Consider the following 25713-nt stretch of genomic DNA (forward strand, 5'->3'; position numbering starts at 1 on the left):
AAAGTAGAGCAATGATCATTAAAAATTAAAACACACGAAAGGTGCACGCATAAGCTTTGAACTAACATGTTTTTAAATATTGTTGCCGCTCATCTGTAAATTGATGCAATACGCATTTTTGCACATTCGATAGTTTGACATGGTAGCGACGATATATCTCACTCATTTTAATTTTTTAGATACGTGCCGACTCTATCTAGAAATATGTAGGGATTAAAACTTCATTTTAACACCTTTTGTTTCAAATTCATATTTTACTTAACCGCATGTAGAATGATTAAAATTTTTTTAATAGATAAATGGCAACTCTGCCCAAAAATATATTTGAATTAAAGTATGTATTTTCAAAAATTTGCGGGGAGTGCAAAAACCTTCCATTTGAGACCCATATTGCCAAAATTTTTAATAACAGTTGTTGTATTTTTAAGAAAAGTGGCAACATCGTACCAAAATATTTTAAATCTCTTCCAACGCCTTTAGTTTTGATGAAGAAACTTTATTATTTTACTGAGCCTTTAAATAATTTTAAATTTTCAAATATCTGGCAAACCTAATTTTCAAAATTTTTACCACATACCCACAGAAATAATCGAGTAGAATGCAAAAAGAAAAAAATAAATACACTAAATGAGCTGTTCGTGCGTGATGTGATCCTTATTTTTGATATTCTTCAGTTCTGGGGGAGTTGCAGCAGGAAAAAATCAAAAAAAGTTGATTTTCCGATGTATTTTTGGGCCACCCTATTCTACATACCTATGTATGTATGTATGTACATATGAACATAGCTGCCGGTGTAACAGACACTATCTCCAGGTGGCCTCGAGTGGCGGCAACAATTTGGTGCGCATAGCAACAAGCCACAGAGGCACAAGCGACAGAACCAATATACAAACGTAGATAACATATATGTATATACATATGTACATACCACATGCGGATATATGCACGCCCGGTGGCTTAGCCGAAACCTGTTAGCAACAGTAACAACGCTGCGGTTTTCCATTCACACGTTTTTCTTTCAGTTAAATTGTTCAAATGCAACGAATTGTATGAACCAAGTTGGTAACTCGGCTGAGCTGATTGTTAGCTGAGCAGTGAATGCTCACAGCAAAGTGTCGTATGGCCTGATAGTTTAACTAGTTAAATATTTATGTGTATGTATGTATATATGTGCATGCTTTGGATTATCGGCCTGCATGCTGATCATAGCAGCGGCACATTCCTTGGCCTACAGCATCGCTCACCAAACTATTTATTAATGAATTAGCGCGATGCCATTGCCATGGCAGGCCATGCTCTGGCGATTCCGGCGACTCTGGTTGCTTCTTGTTAACTTCTGCTTCTTTGTGGCCCAACATTTACGACTTCGAGCGACGAATATATACGTACATACATACATACATACATATGTACTATAAGAAAGTGTTGGCTGGCGTCTGATTGTTGTTGCTCTGTAGTAACTAGTTAGTATCGTTAGTAGTGACAGCGGCGGCATTACTTTCAACACATTTAGGGGATTCACAAGACGTGTTAACCGTCGTAAAATCTTAAGCTTAACACTTGTTTATGTAAAATAGCGGTTAAAATGGTTGGGGGGTTGGCTAATTATATATTCTTTATCAGTTTAAAAGAATTTCGGTTTAGTTAGAAATCCCCTAAAACCATTTTAATTAAAAAAGATGTTAACCTTAAGATTTTACGACGGTTAACACGTCTTGTGAATCCCCTAAATATATTTGCTCAATTGCTTACAGCTATGCAACTGCACATTCATGCTTATTGGCAATTTGGTATGAAGCGCACGCTCTCCACCCCCCATCGTGCCGGTAAAAAGATAAGCATATCCACAAGCCAAACATTCATGCTGCCGACATGTAGATACTTATGGCACATACTGATCGCCATTTAACTGATCTAACTGATCTAGCCGTAAAATTCCAAGAAGGGTTACAATGGTATACAATGCAAGCCTTGGTAAGAGAACTTCCAAGAAGGCGATGCAGTCGGTTCATGCAATAGTACCTATTCGTATGGCATACATAGAGATTTCCCTTCAACCTTTCATCGATCGCAAAGAAATTCCAATTTGAACAATTGCAATTGCTTTTGATCAGCGCTGAGGTCAAACTATGGCTATGCTTGACTGGCTAGCTACATACATACATACATAGCTGGTTGGCCGCCCGCCCAGCTAGTCCTCTGTGTACGGGTAATTTTCTCGAACGGCAATTCATGGAAACGTTTTCTATATGGAATGTGTGACGGTTATGTGCCACAACCCACGTGTGTTGCGTCTCCTCCTTTTCTCTTTTTCGCTGGTGTTTTATGCAGCCACGTTTTTCCTCTTTCACTTTTTTCCTTAATCGCAGTGCAGTTTCCAGGTTGCTTTCATTTTCCAGGTAAATTAGATTTGTTGGCCAATTGAAAAACCATTTGCTTGTACCTACATACATAAATATGTAGATAGTATGTCAGAGATTTTTGTGTGGCCCTGGCGGCGCAACGTGTGACTTTCATATGGAGCTGCAAATTCACCTTTTGTGCCCTACTCCTGCTTATGATAATTGTATAGCAAGCGGGTATTCATTTGGTATTGGATATCATGCATTCGGCGTATGCCTTGGGTAATGCACTTTTTAAGCCAGCGACCACTTAGCATAATATCTTATGAATATTTTGAATTTGTAAATAGCGCACAGCTAGAGACGTCTGGACGCTGATGAAAAGTTTGCAACGACTTTGACTGTGCTTACATACATATATATGTATGCGTGTTCAAATGCATCGAAATTAAGGCGCTTTACGGATAATGAGGTCGTTACTTTTACATTAAAATCGAAAGACTATAACGAAATAAGAATTTTTAGTTCTTACTCACGAGATCTTGCTGAGAAATCTTACAGCTGCTAAAGAAATTGCTATTACTAATACCATTACCATTAGCGTAATGGTTATGCATTACCATTATTATTAGCATTACTGCTTCCAATACCATTATTATAACCATTCCAAGTACCATAACTATTACCATTACTATTACCATTACCAATACCACTATCATAACCATTAGCATAATCGCTATTACCATTGCAGTTACCATTATCATTACCATTACCCTAACCACTACCATTACTATTAACGTTATCGTTGCCATAACCATTACCATTTCCATTAGCATAACCTTTACCAATACTATTACCACTAAATTACCATTACCATTACCTCTATCAATGCCATTACGATTACCAATACCATTATAATTACTACTACACTTACCTCATGCCCGAATACTTCCCCGCACTTAAATAATTGAATATTTGAGAGAATATGCCTTCACTCAAAAGGAGTTTTTAGTAGCAGACTTCTTCGACATCACGGGGGGCTACTAGATCCCGCCTACAAGCTCATGGTTGAAACTAACCTAATTAGGCTCATCTACAACTTGCTCTGCAGGAGAACTGTCGCGGCTGAGTGTGAATGCGTAGAGTAAAAAAAGACACCCCACAAGACAGGGTTATTTCACCATCTGCTCGGCATAGTAGTCGTAAAAAACTTCCTAGAGAAGGCAGAGAAGAGAGGCTATAGGATGACTGACGACGTTGCAAGTACGGCTAAATAAAGGTTCCTGAACCAGTAGCCTCGCCTACGATTGTAGTAAGACAAGAATGGGTTTTATATACTGGGGAGCGCAAGATCGCCAACCCAACTTTTAATTTATTTGGGCCGCAGCTGTTTGAAAGGTTCAATTAGGGGGTTTTGCAATTGCGTTGTTGTTTTTGTGGCATCTGTCTCACCAATCTATAATATATTTTTCATTGTTGCCAATAGAACCACACAGCGGACGCCATTATGTACATACATACCGCATAATCGATTTAAGGGGAACATCTCTCTTAGAACTAACATGAATTGGCCACCAAGATCTTATGATTTGACCACCCCGAAAGACTTTTTCTTTTGGGGTCTCCGAAAGTCGTAGGTCTATGCCAATAAGCCACAATCGATCAATGACCTTAAAGCCAACATAACCCAGGCCATCGTTCAAATTCAGCCTGATCTACGCGGCAGAATGATTGAAAATTGGCCGCTCGGATCGATCAACGATGTTACATTTTTTTAAATAATGGCATTCGTAGGTCTTTCAAATAAAAAAGATTTTCGTTACGATACGAATACTTCAAACACAGCTTATTTTTCCCATTCTATTTCAACATCGACCCGCCCTTATTGGAAAATCCTTAACTTGAGTGGGGCGAGGTAAGCACTTTTTTCAAGGAAAGACCGAAGATTGATTTAAGGATTAGAGGAGAATCTTCTGCCATGAACTTTACATTCACAACAAGAGTAGGTTGTCAGATTTCTGTAGCGCTTTTTTGAAGGAAGTCTAAGAGCCAAGCAGAAATTAAGTTCCTAAGCTTACTCAAATTGCGCTCAAAATCGGTTGAGTGTGAGTGCTCTCTTGAAATAGTATTAGCGAGCGCTACTAATCTCAGCTCAGCTAGCGCTCAGGGTGTATTGGAGGGCGAGAAAATGAGCTTTTATTATAGCGAAGTCACAGTTTTCGTTGGATAAATAAATAAAAAATAAATTCACTGACTAAAGAAAATTCACACGTCAAATAAAAAATTACATCTGATCCTTTTGACCACAATTATCTGGATGATGATAGGATGGAATCATCTTAACAATTTCTACTAAAATGGGGAGTTTTCGCGAGGCTGAAATTTAAGTATCATTGCTCACTCTCGATAATTTTTCTGGTGTACATTTGAGAGCTGGTAGCTATGCTCAGTTTCCGACTAATTTTCGTCGTATTTTGGTACTACTTCGCGTATGAGTAATTTTTTTAATAAATATTTACAATTTGTATTGTAACACCAGCACATTAAGCTTCTGTTTTGTTACGACCTCGTGATTTGAGTGTGGATTAAAGTACCCAGTAAGAACTATGTGCAACCAAAGAGGACAAATAACTGTATAAAATACTCGTATTAAAAAGGCAGATGCGTAAATTTCTTATTTTCGTTCAAACAGTATTGCTGACACTTAAAACAAATTGGCTAAAGTTTGGGGATGCTGCCATTTGTGGCAGGACGATTTAAGAAATATTTGAATTATACTTAAGCGAATTAGTAGATGGGTGCCCTCCATTTACTAATCCGCTTAAGTAGAATAATTCAAATATTTCTTTGAGTTCGTTAAACGAAATTCGCACTAATTTCTTAAGTAATTGATAAATGGTCGGTGACGCGGAATTTTTTTTTTATTTTTAATTTGCTATTGTGAAATACTTCAACAAAAAATTCCACACATAATAAAAATATACTAGGTAAATGATTTAAATAATAGCTTCCTGCCATTTTTATTTTTTTTTTTGCAGCGAAATATGTATCTTTGGTCAAAGCCACTTATATTGGGGGGATCGTTCATTCGTCTTTGTCATTCGCGGTGACGTGTGGTGCCAACACATTTGGCCAAAAATACTCTTTTTCAAATTTTGAGCTTTTACTTGCTCTTGTTTTCTTTTTTTTTTTGTTGGTGGGATTTTATAAAAGAAAAAAATTTATTTTCAGCGGCACGATGTGATGCACGTTTGTCTTTCTGTGCCAAAACTACCGAGACCGGTTGACGTTTTTGCACTCATTTTAGGAATTAAATATAAATGCTATTTCAAATAGTAAAAAGATTAACGAATAAATTAAATGTGGAATGACCGTGAGATGTTGTGAAATTGAAAATTTATGAATGTAAAGAATTTCACATGTATATTTGTATATATATAAATACATATGGGTCAATCCATGTTAAATCGGCTAATGGCGGCCATCGACCATTCCATCGAGCCATAACCGCCAAAAAGCACGTAAGCGAAATTTTTTCAAAATTTTATTTTTGATGCAGAAGTACATCTACATAGGTAGTCTAGGAACATTTCAACATCAGAAATGAAATTTTGGAAAAAATATCGCTTACGCGTTTTTGGCGGTTGAGGCTTGATATGAATTTTTGAACTTGGAAAAAATAATTTTTTTTTGCAAACTCTAAATAAAACTATTTTATATTATAATTTTTATTTAATTTTAATTTATCTTTAATTTTGATTTTGCAATAAAACTTTTTTCTAAGTTCAAAAAACATCTTGAAAATTTCCGGATCTTTTAAGATCAGTGAAAGGTATTGTATAAGAAATATTTTGCCAAAAATTCATATGTATACTAGGGCGGATCAATTTGTATGGGAGATTTTTTCGGCTATGCGCGTATAGCACCGAAAGATTCTACCTGTAATAGGTTTCCTGCATTTTGCTGCAGTGTTGTAAAGAAGTGCTTAAATTTTGCATAAAAACATTTTTTTTTATATATTTTTTTATTATATTTTTGTAACTATAACAGCTTTCGAGATATAAAAAAAAATTACTGCAAAATCCGCGGAATTGTGAAATTTTGAAATTTCGAAAATTTTGTTTTTATTTTTTTACCCCTTTGGCAGAACTTTGTTATATAATAAAAGAAAAGTTTTGACCAAACTGCAACTAACCATTGATCGATTTGACTTGGATTGACCCATATGTGTAATGTTAAGGAATATGTTACCTAACTACCGGTTTCACCAGCAAATTTAGTGAAAAATTATTATTTTTTCCTTTTGTCAGTTTTCATATTACGTCCAACTAAATTGCTTTCGTAAAACTGGCTATAAGTAATATATTTTTATTAGTTTTCTTAATATATATACAAATTTATAAGCAAGTATGCTCTGTAGCTTTTACTATGTGTGTAAAATTATATGAATAATTGAGAAAATCTGTAGGCCCTAAATTGTGAAATAGACTTTGGGAGACCTTCACTGGCACGGAACTTTTTTGGCATTTTCACTTTCTTAAATTATTCAAAATACATAACTACATTCATATGTATGTACATTAGGGTGGTCCAAAATGCGTGTGAAAAAGTAAAGTCGGAGTTTTTATGCTCTCACCACCTAAGACTGTACAAGACTGACTGGTACAATTGTTTATTGAACCATTTTGTATAGTAACTATATATTATAGGTCCGTCAAAAACCCCGGAAACTGCAATAGGGGACCAAAAAAAATCGTTAGTTTTAAAATATGGTTAAATAAACAATTGGATATTAATATTGAAATTATCCTGAAGAGAAGTACAGTTTTCCGATTTAAAAAATATTGATTTTCAATAAATCTATACCATTTCTAGGAAAAGTTGTTTTGTCCCTATATAAAATACATGGACAACTTTGAGCGCTTTGAGCGACCTCTAAATATTTTTTGCAATTTCTTTTCCGTGTCTAGTGGTGATTCTCTTCCGTGTCTGGTGATTTTCAGGGCAACCACCACTCCTGACAAAGCTTCAAAGGGCAGGGTATATGCCTTTTTTGCCATCCAAGAGTGTGAAGTTTTAAGAAACGAACACAAAATTTTCTAACCCTTTGCCCTTTTAATTTAGAACTGAACAGGAAAAGAGAAAGGGGCAATCAAAAGGCGACATTTTTCGGTAGAAACGAAATCGCCATTATATATCCACTTGAAGTTCATAACCCAATTAAATTATTACCCTATTCTCATTTGGAAAATTTATTCGATTGTATTTGATTCAAATGACAAGATTTATTCAATTTTATTACATGCAATCCATGTTAAATTCGCTTTATCGCATTACAATTAGCGTACCTCTACGCCTTTTAAAATTGCCGACTATTCGCTTGCGCATTCATTTACTTAGATGTAGATAATTCTTATGAATAAATGCAGTATTAACAATGTATAAATATGTATGCATACTTGTAAAACATTACACAGCTGGTGTAATTTACCCATAGTTCAAACAAATTGCTACCTCATACCATCGCATGAATTACCAGAGTTTTACTGAAACTGATCTTAAAAGTTAAATTGCCATAATTAATTACTCATATTACTATATATGAACACATGCATATGTGAATATATGTATGTATGTACATATGTGTGTTTCCACGTGTGTATATGCACACTCAGCAATCAAGTCGAAATGCAGGCAAATGTGACAATTAATCTTGGTATAATAGTTAATAGCTTTATTCAATTGTAACCTTTGCAGTTGCGAACAAAGTTTCCGCGCTTAGCTTAACAAGCGAATATACATATATACACATATATATGTATGTATGTATGTGCGCAGGTGTGTTCATGTATTGCATATGCAATACATATTTATTTCACAAGTTTGTAATAGCAGAATTTGGATAGGAACAGTGGCATATGTGGGTATAGACTATTCTAAATACACTTGTGGTCAGCTAAATAAGTTAAGTGACATTTTGACCAGTTTTGGCTACTTTTCTATTGTCTATTTAGTGTTTAAAAATATTTAATAAAAGTCTAGCATATTACATAACCAGCACCACATAAATCCACGTTTCACACTTCACACAAATATTATAAAAATTCAACACACTTTAATAATTACACCCAAAAATTTTTTATTCAGAACTTTAGGTATGCAGTTTTATAGCCCATTAAATTTTAGTGGGTTAAAGTGCAAATTTCAAGACGCTAAAAAATCGTGTTGATATTTAATAATTTTTTTTTTGCTAAAGGTGCTGGGCATTTGCTTCCATATAAAGTATCCTCGACAATTACTTTTATATGTACGAAAATGCACAGCATTCAAAATTTGCACTTTAACCCACCAAAATATAATGTGCTATGAAACTGCATACTTAAGAATTTTCTAAAATTGTTTAATACAAAGTTTAAAATTTTTGGGAGTAATTGTTAAAGTTTGTTGAATTTTTATAACGTTTGTAAGAGGCATGAAATGAGAATTTATGTGGGGCTGGCAATGTAATGTGCTAGACTTTTATAAAAAAAAATTATAAACATAAAATAAACAAAAGAAAAAGACTGCTCAAAATGTCACTTAACTTAATCAGCTGACCACAAGTGTACATATCTACATTCATAGGTAAGCATATACATATACCCATATGCACGTACGTACACTTTTAACTAAAGAAAATTTACACTGTAAGTGCTTTCTTTTCTTGTAGTTAATTACGTTTCGTCTAATGGGAAATTTCCTCATTTTTTCGGCCTTGATATTTTGACATTTCTACAATTTGATTTGTGCGATGAAGATATAGGCACATACATATGTATGTATATAACTATAACGATTGTATATAGTATACATATGTATGCGATTTCGTTCATACAGATTTATATAGATACATACATTTCTACCATGTTATACCATACTTATGAATGTGTGATTGCATAGTGTATTATTCGCTAAAGTATCTATGCACTCGTTAAATTGCGCCACATCAGGAAATGAATGCCAGTTATGAGTTCTGTAGTTATGTAATGGCTTTCATATATTTTTTATTGTCCTCTTGAAAAAAAAATTTAATTATTTGAATACTCTTCCATGATTGTGCTGATATCGGACTCCTATGCAGCTACTGTTAGCATTATCGATGCTACGTTTCAAATGTTTTCCAATGATCACCCTTTTTGACCACATAATTAAATTTCAATTTGAAGGTCTCGCGCATTTCTAAATTATACTACCATTTCCACCAGATTTGGATTCAGAAACCCACGAGTATCTAATTTCGAGCAAAAATGTTGAATGAAACAAAAAAGCGCCTTCCATCCAGCGAGCCCAGAAATATGCTTAAAAGGGGATCCCCTCATTCTATTTATTACGTTTCCTATATTTTATCAATGATATTATTTGTCGGCTTGTGAGTTTGATGAATTGCATCATTTCAAAATTGCAAACGTGTACTAAAATGTTCAGCATTTTAAAATGTTTTTATATTGCGCCCAATTTTGGATATAACTAGCTCTGTTCCGATCGACACGGAATGTCCCATATAAAAAAATTCGAAAAACTTACAGAATTTTGAAATGCAATGCAAAAGTAAAAACTTATAGAAATTGTTTGCTCTTTTTTATACAATAACTCCTACTTGTCTTAAAATATCCTGCAATTTCAAGTTGTTCTTTCAAAATATGAATTTTTTAACTTAAACAAAAAAAAAAATCCAAACTCTAAATAAAGTTATGTTAAACAAATTTTATTCAATTTAAATTGACTTTTAAATAAGAATTTACAAACATTTTTTTTTTCTCTATCTTTAAAAATACTACTTGCTCAAAATTTCAGGATCATGTAGGGTAGTGAAATTGTATAAACCAAATTGAGCAGAACTTTATATAAGTTTTTTCTTTTGCGCTTTTTTAAATATCGAAATTCTTGAATTTTTTTATTCTTAAAATTTTTGTTATATACGTTTTATATATTTCCAGTTATCAGCTTTAAAACGAGCAAAGAACAATTTTTGTAACTACATCCATTTTTTGAGATATTCAAAAAATTAACTTGCAAAATCCGGGAAATTGTGCAATTTTGAACGTTCGAAATTTTTTCTTTTTGCACAACTTTGTCAGAATTCATACAAATCAAAAATGTTCGATTGGTCGATTTGACATGGATTCACCCCTATTTGTGTATGTAGGAAAGCCAAACTATATACAAATATAAACTATGAATATAAAAATAAAATTCCACCTTTAGTCAATTATCGCCTCTGCATAGTTTTCGCAATTGGTAGCACTTTTCACTTAGTTAATTTGATCCGAAAACACTTATAGTTTTGACTCAACTTCAACTTTACTACCCAAGAAGACTGCTTCATTCAGATCTGTTTTTCCAAAGTCTCTAAGCTTCACTCCAGCTTAGGCTCGCGCCACGGTATGCTGACTCTGGCTACCAATTAGTACTTCAGGTGTTACTTAGGGGAAACAGAATTTCTCTTTCGCAGGGGATTAAGGCTTTATCGCCTAGACTCGATCGTCCGTGTCGCGTTCGTTTTCAACCGAGTGGACCAGGTGAAAGTAAAATAAACATTTACCTACTCAGTTTAGATGGCATCTTATGGGCCTCTCAATTTTACATTTTTTTATTTATTATTTAGTTGATAAGCTTTTTCGCGCTGCAATCGAAACCGAAGCTGTGGGATTACTCTGCTCTTACTCCACTCATTATTCAAAAGGTTATCTTTTAACAACAAAATTATTAGTTTCCGTTGATCAAAATCTTAAGTTATTTTAGAGTTGTGTAATCTAGACATTATTCTCATAACATTCAGGTTTATCGGTTCGCCATCAATCTGCAAGTAAAATGTATATTTGTCTGTATGCAAGCATTCAAAAAAAAAAAATCTGCGGAAACTTCCTGTCTGGGATTCTTTATTAATGAAGATTCGGTCTGAACAGTTGTGTCATCAATATGTACTAGTAAAAACCTAGATATGTACGAACAGTCTGCCTACTTGTGTAGATAAAAACCAAGCCTACCATTCCACATCTGAATGGATTCGCAAATGAGTATGCCTGCATACTTACATACATACATACGTACAATTATACCAATATGTACGGGTACAAGTACTTTCAGTTCAGTCTCTGAACATTTATCTTTCGTTTGTAATCTAGGTTTTTAAATCGCTTTGTATTTGCCGACATTTACCTCATTCACCGCAGAGACACACACAACACAGTCGATGGACCGGTAGCAATAATTCTTATTAAACTATTTGCAAAAACTTGAAAAGTGGAAAAGAATAACACTTTGTCACGCTGCCAGACGGCCAACAACTTTAGTGGATACACAAGTCTAGCAATATATCACTTGTTGGTTTGAAAGTATCGAGAGATTGTATTGCCACAACTACAACTACTACTAGAACAGTGAATAACGTATCTACATACATATAACGACGATCTACCTACCGCTCTTTGGTCGCGGCAGGTTTGCTGACTTGACTGCTCTATATGTATGTATATACTACGTCCTGCCTAGTTTGCCGCCACTAATCAATTCTAAAATGATCTGATCGGTTTGGCAGCAGTTGATGGTACATATATGTATGTATGTATGTAGTACAGATCTTGGCAACAGACGCGTCTGGGCTGGTATCTGTGTAGATTTGTATGTACATGCATACATCTGTATATACATACATATATGTACATATATATACGACTCGTATGCATATGAATGAGCTGTTGCCCGGTGTTTCCACTTGCCTACCCCCATTCACCAGCCCAGCTGTCACTCCCAGTGCCACAGAGTAATTGCGGCGCGATAAGTTGCTTGAAAGCCGTTGTATGTACTAAGTAGTAGTTACACTGCTGTATTTTATGAACAGAAATAATGGGTGAATCATAACCTAATGGTTGCTATTGGGCGAAAAAAAATTTCCTAAGTTTAAAAAATTCAATTCTCTGTTGAATCACGTAATTCAAGGTCCATTTCCGGTCAAAAGAAACTAATTATCGGTAATCATTTTTGAGGGTTTCATGCGTTGACCGATGTTTTAGGAACTCTTTCCGTTTTCGCGGCGTTAATTCTACTGCATACGTATGAGGTCATGAGCTCATGAGAGTTATTCGCTTTAGGTAGTATCATGAAGCATTGGAGCTTCCACCGCCTGGGAGAAACACCCTAGTTCACAGAGAAGTCAAACAACTTTGGTGAATATTTTTAGATAACGATCTTCCTTTTAAATCAATGTTTGAGACGGCTTTGAAAGGGTCCAAGCTGTTGGCTTATGAGGTACTTCAAGTGTTTCACGCAATATCGCTGAAGGATCTAATATCGTTTTCATATTTGGAATTGGTACCCTTACCGTGAACGATATATTTATTGATAACTGTTATCGAAATAGTCACATCCATAAATTAACTGAAATTTTTATCGATGTTTATTCGTTGAAAACAGTCTTTATCGATATATTTATTAGCATATTTGTCGATTTATCCATCGATACATTTATCGATATTTAGTCTGTCTACATTATCGCGATAGTTTTTACTTATTTATCCAAAAAATTTATTGAAATGCATATTTATCGAAATATTTATTATACTATTTATAGAAATTATTGTTTTTATTCGACTATAACTTTATCGATATTTAACCTATTAATATCGACATAATATTTATCGAAATAGTTATCGTTATAGTCGAATTTGCGCGTGTCTGTGTATAACGTGGGCTTTGATGTTTTTTCGATGGATAATTTCCCGACATTAGGGTGGTTCTTAAAGTGTCTAAAATCTAAATTTTTTATTGGACATCCCCTTGTTCTATGTACAAAATAAAGACAACCACGAAATTTTTTAAATATTGTGAAGGGTCGCCACCTGGGATTGAAGATATTAAAATTTGAACATTTTGACACTTTTTGTTACTATAGATCGGTGTCGCTACCAGGTATTGACAATATTAAAATTTTAAATTTTTGACACATATATCTACATACATATTTGGTTACCATAGAAAAAAAAGATCATATTAAGCTCAGGAAGTCCATATTAAGTCTCTTCATGAATTCATCATGCAATGTTAGGTTCCAAAGGCTTCTATTTGTTTAATTTTTTATTTTTTTTGGAATAAATGCATACTTTTTTGAAACTCTTCCTAAGTTCTAAATAACACTGGATTACAAATAATTATTTTGAAAACTACGAAGAAATTCGGTTATGGTGGCGAGTTATTCAGGCAGGTTCTGCGATTTACTTGCGAGTGAATTTCAACCCCTGCCAATTTGAATTCAAATCGAATTTGACTCCAATTCACTCGGAAGTGATTTACAGAACCTGCCTGAATATGGACTTTCTGAGCTCAACAAGCCTTTTTTTATTTTTTCAATGCCAACAAAATATGTTAAATTTGTCGAATTTTAACATTTTCCATCCCTGGTATCGAGTCCTAAGATTATTTGAAAATTTGGTAATTTTCTTCGTAGAACGAAGTACAAAAAAACGATGCGGATATTTTAAAAGGCACCCTAATGTATGTACTCGTATGTATGAATTCGCTTCTTATATGAAAGCAACAACAAAGTTAGCTAGCAACGATGGACGATAGCGAGTTTGGTTATACCTCATTAATATCGTTCGGTTCCACCACTCGCCAAGTATTGGCTAATCGATGGCTACTTACATATGCATGCATGCCTATATAAACATAAAATTTGTTGCTTTTATTATTTATGCCGCATAATCGAAAGGGTTATCGCTATATTTATCGAAATCGTTATATTCGAAAAAAAAACGGCCTAAAAATCGTGTTGATATGCATATCGCTGTTTTCATACGTCGACACATTTGCCGATATTTTAAGCTGCATTTATAGTTTAGTTATTTTTTTTTACTTTCTCTGAAACAAAATCTATGGCTAGGCGAGGTCGTAGTACTGCGCGAAGATCAAAGCTAAATATTATTACCCCTACTTAAGTTCTACTCTATCCAAAGGCAAGTTGATTGTAATGCTCTCAAAATCTTGGCAAATCGACGTACAAAGTAGTTAACTAATGAATGTATTTTAGCGAAAAAATTGCCGTGTTGCCTCACCCATTATTTACACGAACATTCGTTGGTTTGATTGTGCGCCTAGCGACATGAGAATAAATTGCTTCGTGCTGCCACTCTGTCTGCCACGTTCGCCTGACGCAACGCGCCTCATAAGTGTGTATATGTATGTATGTACATTTGTGAAGTCCACTGTTGCTGATCGTGCCAATTGCTGGTGTGGCCAAGTGCAGTGCGGGGCCAAGGTGCCGCTTAAGTGCTTCATCTCTGTAGCCGCGCTAGTATGAGGTTTCTGCGGTTTTCACGTAGGAGGTACAATGCATATAAGCACAGTTTCCTTTGCATTTAATCACTACGTATGTATGTACATTAGGGTGGTCTTTAAATGTAGGAAGCAAATTTTTATATCAGATTTCCTAAGCCTCAACCCCTACGTCGATGCTGCTATAGTCGAAGATATCACATATAAATTTTGGCCCGGATTGGAGTCGGTTAAGGTGTGGCGGACAGGGGTTGAAATTCAGATTACCCTATGGAGACGTCTTAACCCACTCCAATAGGGAGCAAACTTTTTATGGAATATCTTTGACTTTAGTAGTATAAATTTTGGATATGAAATGAAAAAATATTTTTAATTTTTTGAGTCGCCATAAAGCATCTGGCCTTTGACCCCATTGCGACACGCCTTAACCGACTCCAATCGGAACCAATCGGAACCAAAATTTATATGTGATATCTTCGACTACGGTAGCATCGATTTTGGGTATGAGTTGGCAAAAAAATTAATTTTAATATTTGGAGTATCTATAGAGAAATCGTAATTTTGGCCCCTGTGCGACACGCCTTAACCGTCGCCAATCGAAACCCAAATTTGTATGTGATACCTGTGACCGTGGTATTACCGATTGAAGGGGTGAGACTGAGAAACGTCGCTCATTTGATTTTTTAAGGACCACCCTAATGTACATGTGCTTACGTTTACTCTCGTAGGTTTCTAGCATTTCCATTTCATTTAATTTTTATAACGTGCAAAAGATCATCAGTCAGTGCGGTTGGGTTGAGATCAAAGCGAAACTGATCCGCACCCAGCCGGAACACCGCCAATAGTTGGCCGGCACAGACATACTGGCAACTGTCATTCAATCTGAATTAGACTGATATTAATGCAAAAAAAAAGAGATAAAAGTAAAAAAAAAAACAAATTACCACAAGCTTCGTACATATGAACTAAGCCGCTATAGCTCCTCTACCCGCCACCTATGCAGCTTAGGCTATCTAGCTACATAACCTCGTAATTAAAAATCTCGAGCACCGCAATTGTGATACGGTGGCTGTTTGATAAGTTAGTGACTTTTTTAATAAAAAATATGTTTTCAGCTTTTTATTTCTCAGTGCATTCCAAATAAACATTTTTTTCACTAAAAGGCTCGTCATTCGACCCCAAATCTCTTACCGAGGAGCAATTTTTTTTAGAATTTGAAAAAGGAAGTAATCAAAATGTCCTCATTAGTACCAAATTAGACCGCCTTAGCCGAGTGGCTAGAAATTCGAACCACGACTCGGCAGCTCCAAGGTTCTCTTCCTGGTCAAGGGTGTTTTTCTAAAAGCGAGATGTGAATGAACCTTGTTGGGATTTTCCTAATGCACGTTCACCTGGATATGTTCTTTGATTTGATTGGCTTCTTGTCGCTAGTATGTAGTGGATAAAATACTCCTTTGGAGTGAAGAATGCCTCAGTCCTTTCACTAAAGTGACAACCTCCCCTGGGCTACCTGTGTTTTCAGATTCACTTACGCTGATAGGTTAGATAAGTTTGGTCGGCCGGTAAGTCTTTAGCGTTGCCAGTTGGAGTGCGTTTTTTCGCGTTAAAGTAGCCATCACAAATGATGTCAACAGCTTTTGCGATTTCAGTGGTAATATCAGCTCTACATTTGAGATGTCTTCTAAGCTCCCGAATTGATAGACTCCCAAGCATTTTTGTGATGTTTCTACAGGTTCCCCTTGGTCTGCTGCTCACGTCGCTTATTGTACCTGTCCGCGTTAGTGATACCCATTTTTTTTTTTTTGATGAGCAGCCACCGGGATAAGCCCCGTAAGTAAGACGGTAACGACTTTGCAATCCTTGGTAGCCGCAACAAGAAGCGGCTTTCTGATTCCATCTAGTCTTGAACTGCCTAAAGAAACTGTCGTTAATTTCGTTGTACAAGACTGGTTGGTCTATGAATGTAGTTTGTCTATTCGAGAGCCAGACTGATGGCGCTCTTGGCAGTCTCTTCAACTATTTCATTACCTTCTGTTCCCTTGTCGCCGGTTACCCTATAAACATACATATATGTAGCCTTCTGTTTGTGACCAGCCTGCGAAGGACGTCTTTAGCTGAACTCCTATATGAGATAACTGGCTTAGCAGCCACCTGACTGTCTACGTATGTATAAGTTTACTCTGGAGTTGATTGTCGTTTCGGTGTAGGCTAACTCGCTTCTGAGGTAATCTTATTGCCCGCTTCACATTCAGTTCTGGCAGTATACTCCGGCAGCCACTCCCGTTACCATTTTCGAGCCGTCCGTGAAAATGTTTAGAGCTCCACGGCTAGGTTCCATTCTATCGCGCCATTTAATTATTTCCATATTTTTCCAAATCTAAAACAAACTCAATGAAGGAGTTGACTTAAGATTTTACAGTACTCTACTAACAGTTGGTTGTTGACAGGAGCAGTGTGTTGCACTAGCACTAAAAGTTAATAGACAGGAAAGTAAAAAAAAGTAATTGTCTTATCAAACTGCTCTCGTACACACCCAACAGTTCATGGCGATGCCGGTGTTGCTAGCCGATCGGATTGTGCACCGGTCATTGCAGCACAATTGCATGCACGCCATGCTGTCTAGGCTGGATGCGGTTTTTGTATGCAAGTGGATATGTGTGTATGTATGTAAGCAAGAAATGTATGTATATGCATGTGCACTTATTTATGTACATATATAGTATAGTACTTTCGTGTGTATCGGCGAGCACGTACGCCAGTTTTTGCAAATTGGTTGCAGCACTTCATTTTCATATATGTAAGTGAGAAATGTGAAAATTATTCAAATTACATATATACAATGAGATTAATTGAAAATCCCTAGGCATAAAAAGTTTGATTCATCAAAAAGCAAAAAAAAAAAGATAAGTTGGAACGTGATACTGACGATTATAAATTGTTAACTTTTGTCTATAAATTATTAAACAATGTAGTAATTAAAATGCATATATCATTACATAAGTAAGTAGGAAAGTTAGCAGGTAGATAGGTGTGGCTGTTGCTGATAAGCAGCGTCACTTTTTGGGCCTAAAGTGGAAGGTTAGTTGTGAAATCCGACTACACTAAGAAATTTCATTCCCTCTTTTTCCAAGCCATTAAGAGGCTCTGTTAAATCTCGTCCGCCACGCCACATACGTATGTACATATGTGGGTCGTCAAAGGACAGTAGCGCAAGGTGCCTCAACTTGCTTCAAAATAGAAGAGCAGACGAAAAGAAAAACTGTCTTTCACTTCATATTTTCTTGCAGCTTTTGTTGCTAGCTAATCAGAGCCATTACCTGTTTACCTATAGGAAATGGGCCCGCTGAGTGTCTCAGTGGCAGAAGAGGTTCTTGTGTCTCCGAGCTATTGTAAGGGCTGCATCTATAGGAAAGTCCTATAATCCCGTAGTGTCTATGGCCCAGCTACTGCGCAAAACGCACTGCATTTCGCATCAAATTTAACACGAGAGATTTATCTAGCCTAACTGCCGTTTACATAGGCCACTGGGCCCTGGTAATCCGTGCTGCAAGACTACTAAAACTGGAGCACAAGCAGATGCAGAAGAAGCGGGTAATTGCCCAAGCACTGTGTATGACTAGAATCAGGTTTCCTGTCAAACTCTTCTACCGCGGTCTCCTTACCTTCTTCTCCTCCATCGGCTGGATTTGAGAGAAATAATCAACTTCTGCTATTTTCTTGGTGTCTTCTCTTTTTTAGGCTAAATTGCGAGTTGTGGTTTTCAAATGGCACTTATGTATAAGTGTTAATAGAATTTGGACATAAGTCAAAAATTGTACGCTCTAATAAAATATGTTCATTAGCGATTCCGTTCTGCAGTTATAATTATCTTGAAAATGTCACTACACCATCAGATTAACGAAGTCACACGATAGCGAGTCGCTTCGTCTGAAATCTGGTTTGGTATTGAACGGCTAGGAGAGTTGCTGCCAAATTCTGACTTTGCTGGGGGTTTTGGTAAATGGGAATACCAAATTTAGACAGCCTAAGCAAAAGCTAGCGGTGACTGGTTCAAAATTGTCGCTGGTCTCAGAAATATTGCCCTCACGGGTACATCAATCACTGGATTGCCGTGGTTGGTCTTACACGAGTTCGCGCGGGTCTGCAAGCCTTCAGTAAATCGCATAACTCTCAGATAAAATAGTTGCGCATTTTTTTCTGTCGACTAGTTAATCACTGCTCCTCGCACTCACGTATTTCCGTCTCTCTCCTCTTATTACTTCTTTTTATCTACGTCTTGCTTTCCTCCTCATCTCCCTTCATCATTCGCAAATAACTCTCGTTTCCCGTTAGGCAGCAGTATTTTGTAATTAGTAGTATGCCGGATAATCACGACCCCCATCAACGAATTGGATAGCAGTGGTTTTGTCCAACGCCATTTAACATAAGCTTTTTTTTTATATCTCATAAAGAAATTATTCTTATGACAACTAGTGAGGGCCAAACAGTCAACCAACTAACACTGAACCAAACTACTTTTAACTATTTTTTTGTTGTACAAAATCACTTTAAAATGCTTAAACGTTAGCCGGCGCGTTGATGCTGCCAAGAGCGAGCAATGCCTTATCAGATTATCAATGGTTTGGATGGTTGGAGACCGGGGCCGGATTAACATGGGAGGGGGTGTACAAGGGCCAGAGGAAAAGTGAGGGCCCTACCGCGATTACTTATAGATTAAATGTAATGCGTTTCCTTTAATTATCGACATATGTTACTATTATGAGGACATGCAGTAGTGTTTAAATGTAAATAACCTGCATTCTCACTTTTGTTCTATCACGAGATTTTTTTGAAATATTGGCTTAAATTTTTCCGAGACCCCCTAACAAAATTGTACAACGAATAATTTTAATGAACTCTTTAACCCAAAAAAAGTTAACAAAAAACCAGTTCCATACGTCATGAGGACTGCGCCCTACGTGTCGGTTGGGCGGGAAAGGATTGTAAAACCGTTGGGTTGAAAGTGTCGTAGAAATCCTACTTCCTAACATACGAATATGTTCGCAAAAAATTAACTAACGGTCACCAAAGAAAAGAAAACTGTACGTGTTCCGCCCTGATGCCCCCCATGTATCCAGTAGTGACGCATAATTGAACGATATGTGAGGGGTGAAGGGGGCGAGGGGGGTGGCGGCATCAAAAAGTGCAACGAAATGTATCACGTGATTTATGGACACCTCTAATTTACTGTCTCGGTTATTCGTGGACTTGCCGGAAAGTTAGTTCAAGCTAAATTTGTAAAAGTAAAGTAAAAGCTTGAAGGAACAACAAAAATATGTTAAGCTTTTTATAACGTTTTTTTTTTTCAACGTCAGCGAAACTAAAGTATACGAGCATGATGTCTGGCATAAAACATTTTTTTAAATTATACCAGAAATTTAGATGACAACACTTTTTTGGATTTTCAAACAACTCATGGATGATCATGGGGCCCCTTCAATGTGGGGGCCATGAGCGCGGCACGTCGTCCTATGCTTTAATCCGGCCCTGATTGGTGATATGCGTAAGCGCCAGAAATTTAAAATTATACATATGTGTGTGGGTATGTGCATGCCTGTTAATAAATATGTTGTATATATCATCACCAGAAATACAGAAAACCGTAACTAATTTTTTTTTACATAAAACGATATGTGGAGCTGTAATTCGATGAATCAATCAATGCGAAAATTTTGGACTTTTTGTTAAACGGCTTTTTGCAATTAAGCTGGTGATGATCCTCTCTGCCAAAATACTATAAGGTGCCGCATCAATCGTTTATTTTTCCCATAGGAATAACACATAAAAAAATATTTCTTCTTTTTTGAGGTCTATATTTCATATTATGCCGTCTCAGATTCTTGAAATTCATGGACTATCCTATTTTAATCGGTTTTATTTAGCTTGCCCTGTTTGGGTAAAATCTAGTATATAATTCTGAAACAAAAATTTGATCTGAAAAAATGTGCTTAAAGGGCACATCAATTTTAAAAGCTGCTTCAGAAAATGCACTAATTCTGACTTAATCCTGGAGTACTAGAACAGACTAACTACTCGCGCTGCTGTAAAACGAGGCGTGAGCGAATGCAACGCGAAAGTTCTACGAGTTGTACATACATATGTATGATCATATATAAGTATGTATGTATGTAGCTGGGCCTTAAAAGTTAGCCGGCTTGACGTATGTACATATGTCTATATGTAGCTCTGAAGAGCGAGTAACGCCTTATCAAATTTATCAATGCCTCGGATGGTTGGAGATATGCGTAAGCTCCAGAAATTGACGATTACATGTATTTAAGTAAGTAGGTATGTATGTGTATATCATATATGCCTCTGTTAATAAATATGTACATATATACATATGTATGTATGAATTTATGTAAATATACCGACATAAATATATGTACATATATAAATTTGTATAAGTTACGCTCAGCTCAGCTCAATCTTAGTACATACATAAGTATATTTGAAATAGAGAGTACTACTGCTCGGCTATCGCAGCGATCTGTCGTCGCTTAATCATTTATTTTATTTCTTGTTAAAGAACAAATTTATGCTTTGGCGTTGCCACCTAAATATTATCACTGCATAGGGGGATTTATTCTCTGTATTTACTTAGTTTCACTGAGAAAGTGGTATGACATTATTTCCTACAAAAAATATGCTCAAAACGAATGTACGAAGAAAATTATATTGCACATAGCAAAAAGTTGGTTTTACGCCTCCTTGGAAAGGGTGAATGTGTATTTATACTACCAATTGAGCTAAGTCAAATTTTTAAAGGTAAACCTAGATTTAAAAATCAGCGGATCGCGGTAAGTAGATTGTTGGCATTGAAAGTATAAAAAAAAATCAGCGGAAAGAATACGAAGATATTTCCGCATCCGAATCATCAATTCAATTATCGCGAAAGGGGCTTAAAGTATTTGGTATCGAATCGTACCCAGGCACACCAACAGAAGTGACACCGTTTACTTCGACAAGAAAATTAAGCTTGGCTTGAAAATTAATCCTTGGCTGGCGATGTCACCACATAGACGATACAGAATACAGCACTCAGGCTAGACTACTGTACTCTTTCTTTCATTGGTGGCTTTTTTAACCTGGCGACTCCCAAGCCTAGAGCACAATCCATAACTGGCGGTTCGCCTTCTCATATCAGCTCGCTAGCGAACGCGTGTTCGGTTGATAACCAGAGAATATTTAAGTAGTGTAAACACTGAAAGTCGTTAGCTGCTTGAAACGGACGAAAAATAATAAACTTTTTTCACCACTTTTAAGTAAATGGCGCACAAAAAACTTTCCCCGCATGCGTGGACTTTTTTTTATCGGGGGATCAGCCTTCACTTGAGCTTTCTTGTAGGCCTCCACGATTAGAGGAAACATGACTGTACTTCCGCCCTCTCATATGGTCTGATTTCTTCTGATTTACTCGCTAGAAATCTTGAGGTGATTATCTTCATATATAGGTTTTCTAAATTAGTCCCCACACATAAATCTGTGGGAACTTGTTTTACATTACCTGCTCCCACATGGGGAAACCATCTTGGGGAACAAGTTCTTTACAAACATTAAAAAATCGTTGGCAACACTGCTTGCCTTGCCAATGTACAGGTTAGCCGCTCGACAAGTCACACAGTGCGATCGACATCCGACGTTGGGGCAGTGAGACAGTGAGACCAACAGCCAAACGATTACTTCGGAATGCCCCCATTGCGACGCGACACCGCCGCCTGCACGACAAACACACGAAGTTCATTCAAACCAAAGCAAACCAAAACCACAAACTCAATTACCGAACAGTAAACCAATCACATTCAAGTAAGAAGAGCGGGAGAACGCTGATCGACCAACACTATTGGCAGCGCCGTTGCAGTGCCGCCGTCAACGTCGCAGAGCGCCAACAGCGGAGAGAGCAATGCTATAAATTGCAACGAAGGTAGAAAATTCAATCAGTTCTGTTACAGTTTTCAGCTGTAAAACATAACTTCTGAGATCTAGAGGGTTACCAAAGTGTATCTACAAGTTAATAAATATCTGCTTCTTCGTTGAGCCTAAAGCATTTCAAAGTAAAAAATAATAAAATTTCAATTGCAATCGCGAAAAACGTGTGATCGTTAATGTTTCAAAATTTGTTTGTTTAATTGAGCGCATTATATTTCCGCCAATTGTTTGCCGTGCAAAAGACGTAATCTGTAATGTCCACTTTTTACTGTTGCAAGGCAATCGAACGTGTCGTATATCGTGTGACTAAGTGTCAACAGGAACAACAACAAAAAAATCTAATACTCTTAAAAAAATTGTAACACATACAAGAAAAAAGTGTGAATCACAAGACCAACCTCGAGAGACTTACGAGAAACCCCAGCAAGATCGGCCAACGAGTTTAATGAAATCATAAAACAATCAAACAGCCAGCAAAAAAAAAAAAACAAAAACTTTGTCAAAAACCTGCGCTAATTTCAACGAATTGGAATTGAGATAATCCAGAGCCATAAATTGATTTCCACTAAAGCTTTCCACACCAAAGCACACACTCACGGATCAGTTATCCTGAATTTTTTGTGAAAAAGCGACATAACGAGTCCCATCAACGGATCCACAGCGTGCACAGGAACGGCAGCAAAATTTCGTTAACAGCGCGAATATACTTTGCCAAAACGGAGTCCATTCGGGGACCTATGTCATCGCAAAGCTATTTATTGTTATTACTGAAAATCAATTCAAATCAACAATCAAGAACTCAACATAATCTAGAGGTGATAAATTCATTCATAACATAACACGAGCACAGTTAATTTCGGAGTTTCGCAAGATCAAATATTAAGAAAAGTGTGAACACGTACAAATTAGCTGCTGACCGACATTTGCCTGAGTGCCTGCCTACCTGACTGTCTGTCTGCCGAATACAAAAGAGGAGAAAGAAAAGAAAAGCGATATAAAGAGTGTGAGAGAAACCAAATTTTTTGGTGCAAACAAAAGCGAAAAAAGAGTTTTATCCTGAACGCAACGAGTGAAATCATCCTTGAAGAAAATTTTTTGAATTCTGCAATCATTCACCGAAGGAAAAAGAAAAAACTTAATGTGAGTATTTGAGTGTGAAAATTGATAAGATATGATTGTTAAAAGAAAATAAAGAGGATTTCGGGGAAAGTATTGAAAGAAAGGGCGCGGTTGAAAGCGAAAGGGATGATAAAGTCATTTAAAAAATATGTAATTAAATTGATTTCAAAACATGTATGAGGCAGTAACAAAACTGCATTCAAAAAAGTGCAGCAAAATATTTAAATTTTCTATAAATTTACTAAATATAAATCTATTCACGAAGATAAGAGTAGATAAAATTTGAAAGAAGAGAAAAATTAGGTGATTCACAAGAGGTATTTAGTTCGTATTTAAGACTATAAAATTCGTAAGAAGATTCGAAGGCACAACAAAATGCTTTTGTAACAATGAGAACACGATTAAGATTACGATTATATATTATGATCTTCCCAAATATATTTTTAGACTTAAAAGGTTTAAGACATACAATACCACGACCCTTACGATTCCCTTGTGAATACCCCGAATGCCTTTAGAAATATTTTAATATTCAAAAATGAGAGCTTCAAAAAATGATATAATGCCGGATTCCCACTATACTTTAAATGACAAAAATTTGTATGAGAAAGTTTGGCTATAAATTATAACCGTGTCATAAGCTTAAAAGAATCTGCAATTACAAAAGTTTCGAAGTCGTTTTTACGTGACATTTCTAAAATCGCATACCTTTTTGGGCATTCAAGGCCTAATGAAAATTCGACATATTATGAATCTGCCATGACATTTAGTCTGACTTTGTTTTTATTTATTTGCCATTGGATGCGTTGAGTAAAAATTATTTTGATTTTTAGAAAAGCGCTTTAAGAAAAATTCCACTTGTTTCCTTGTTTAAAAGAATTTTAGAGGTTCCAAGTAACAGAAAGACTTACAATTTTCATTTATCTTAAGGACACATTAGGGATTAGTGAAAAAGAAAATTTGCATTCAAATATTTTAAATTTAATTTGTGTTTGGTTAATATTTAAAAAAAAAATTAAAATTTAGAAATTTTAAATATTAAAAGAACTGCAGAAATTTGTAAAAAATATTTTAGATTTCTCCAAGAGTGCTTTATATCTATCTATTCACCACTATTTAGATCGAATTTCTTTTATTAAAAAATGTTAAAAGTTTCGTCGTATTTTAAATCACTTATTTAATAGATAGATTTAAAAATATGCATTCCAAACAAATGTTGTGAGCAAAAGTTACGAGATTTTTCGGCGCGTTTCTTGTTTAAGCGAATAACCCTTTTAGTTTATTTTCTATCCGATATTTAAAATTGTAAAATTTTAAATTTATAAAATCAATAAAATACATATAAAAATGAAAAAATTAGGAAAAAAATGTCCATGTATTCTAATATTTTAAAACATTTAATAAACATTAATGTCGAAATAAAAGAGAATAAAAAACCAAATTTTTTTTGCGAAATTTTTTGCTACATTGCCCAAAACCCGGTATCATATTTTGTAAAAAGTCGATTAGAAAAACGTACACGTAAAGAAAATAAAAAGAAAGAAGCTAAATTATTTTTAAAAATTACATAAAAATAATTTATTACATATTGAAAAAAAAAGTTGAGAATCTGAAATTTGAAAAAGATATTTCACACACATTTTGACTGTTCAGTGAGATTCCCAAAATTTTCCATGTTTTCGGAACTTTTTCGGTTAATTTTTATAATAATTTTCGCTGTTTTGAAATTAAAAAATCTCCAAACGCTTAAAAAATCTATATATATGTATATATTTTTTTTAATTAATAAAAAATAAAATGTATAGTTTTTGGAAAAAGAAACCTAAATAATTCTAGTTCTTACCCCTTTCAAAACGATTCACAATAAAAAATTCGATGCTAAAAATGCTGTAACTTTTTTTTTGTTCTTAAATATGTTTTATTACTCATCCATTGTCGCGTCGCAGTTTCTAAACGCACGTTGAACTCGTGATTT

The 25713-nt window shown here is 35.6% G+C and overlaps 1 protein-coding gene across 2 annotated transcripts in view; it reads left to right on the forward strand.

Moving 5' to 3' along the window:
* LOC118746703 (neural/ectodermal development factor IMP-L2) overlaps positions 1-25713 on the forward strand; it is a 65163-nt gene that overhangs the window by 28665 nt on the left and 10785 nt on the right. Inside the window, exon 1 of one of the 2 annotated variants that reach the window (XM_036480591.1) lies at positions 22617-23759. The exons of the other annotated variant lie outside the window; for it this stretch is intronic. The gene's annotated coding sequence lies outside the window, so the exon portion shown is untranslated. Of the gene's footprint in view, positions 1-22616; positions 23760-25713 lie in introns of those variants that run through there. 2 annotated transcript variants of the gene reach the window in all.

The sequence above is a fragment of the Rhagoletis pomonella genome, unplaced genomic scaffold (genome assembly GCF_013731165.1).
Source record: "Rhagoletis pomonella isolate Grant_MI unplaced genomic scaffold, Rhpom_1.0 Rhpom_scaffold_00011, whole genome shotgun sequence".
NCBI lineage: Eukaryota > Metazoa > Arthropoda > Insecta > Diptera > Tephritidae > Rhagoletis > Rhagoletis pomonella.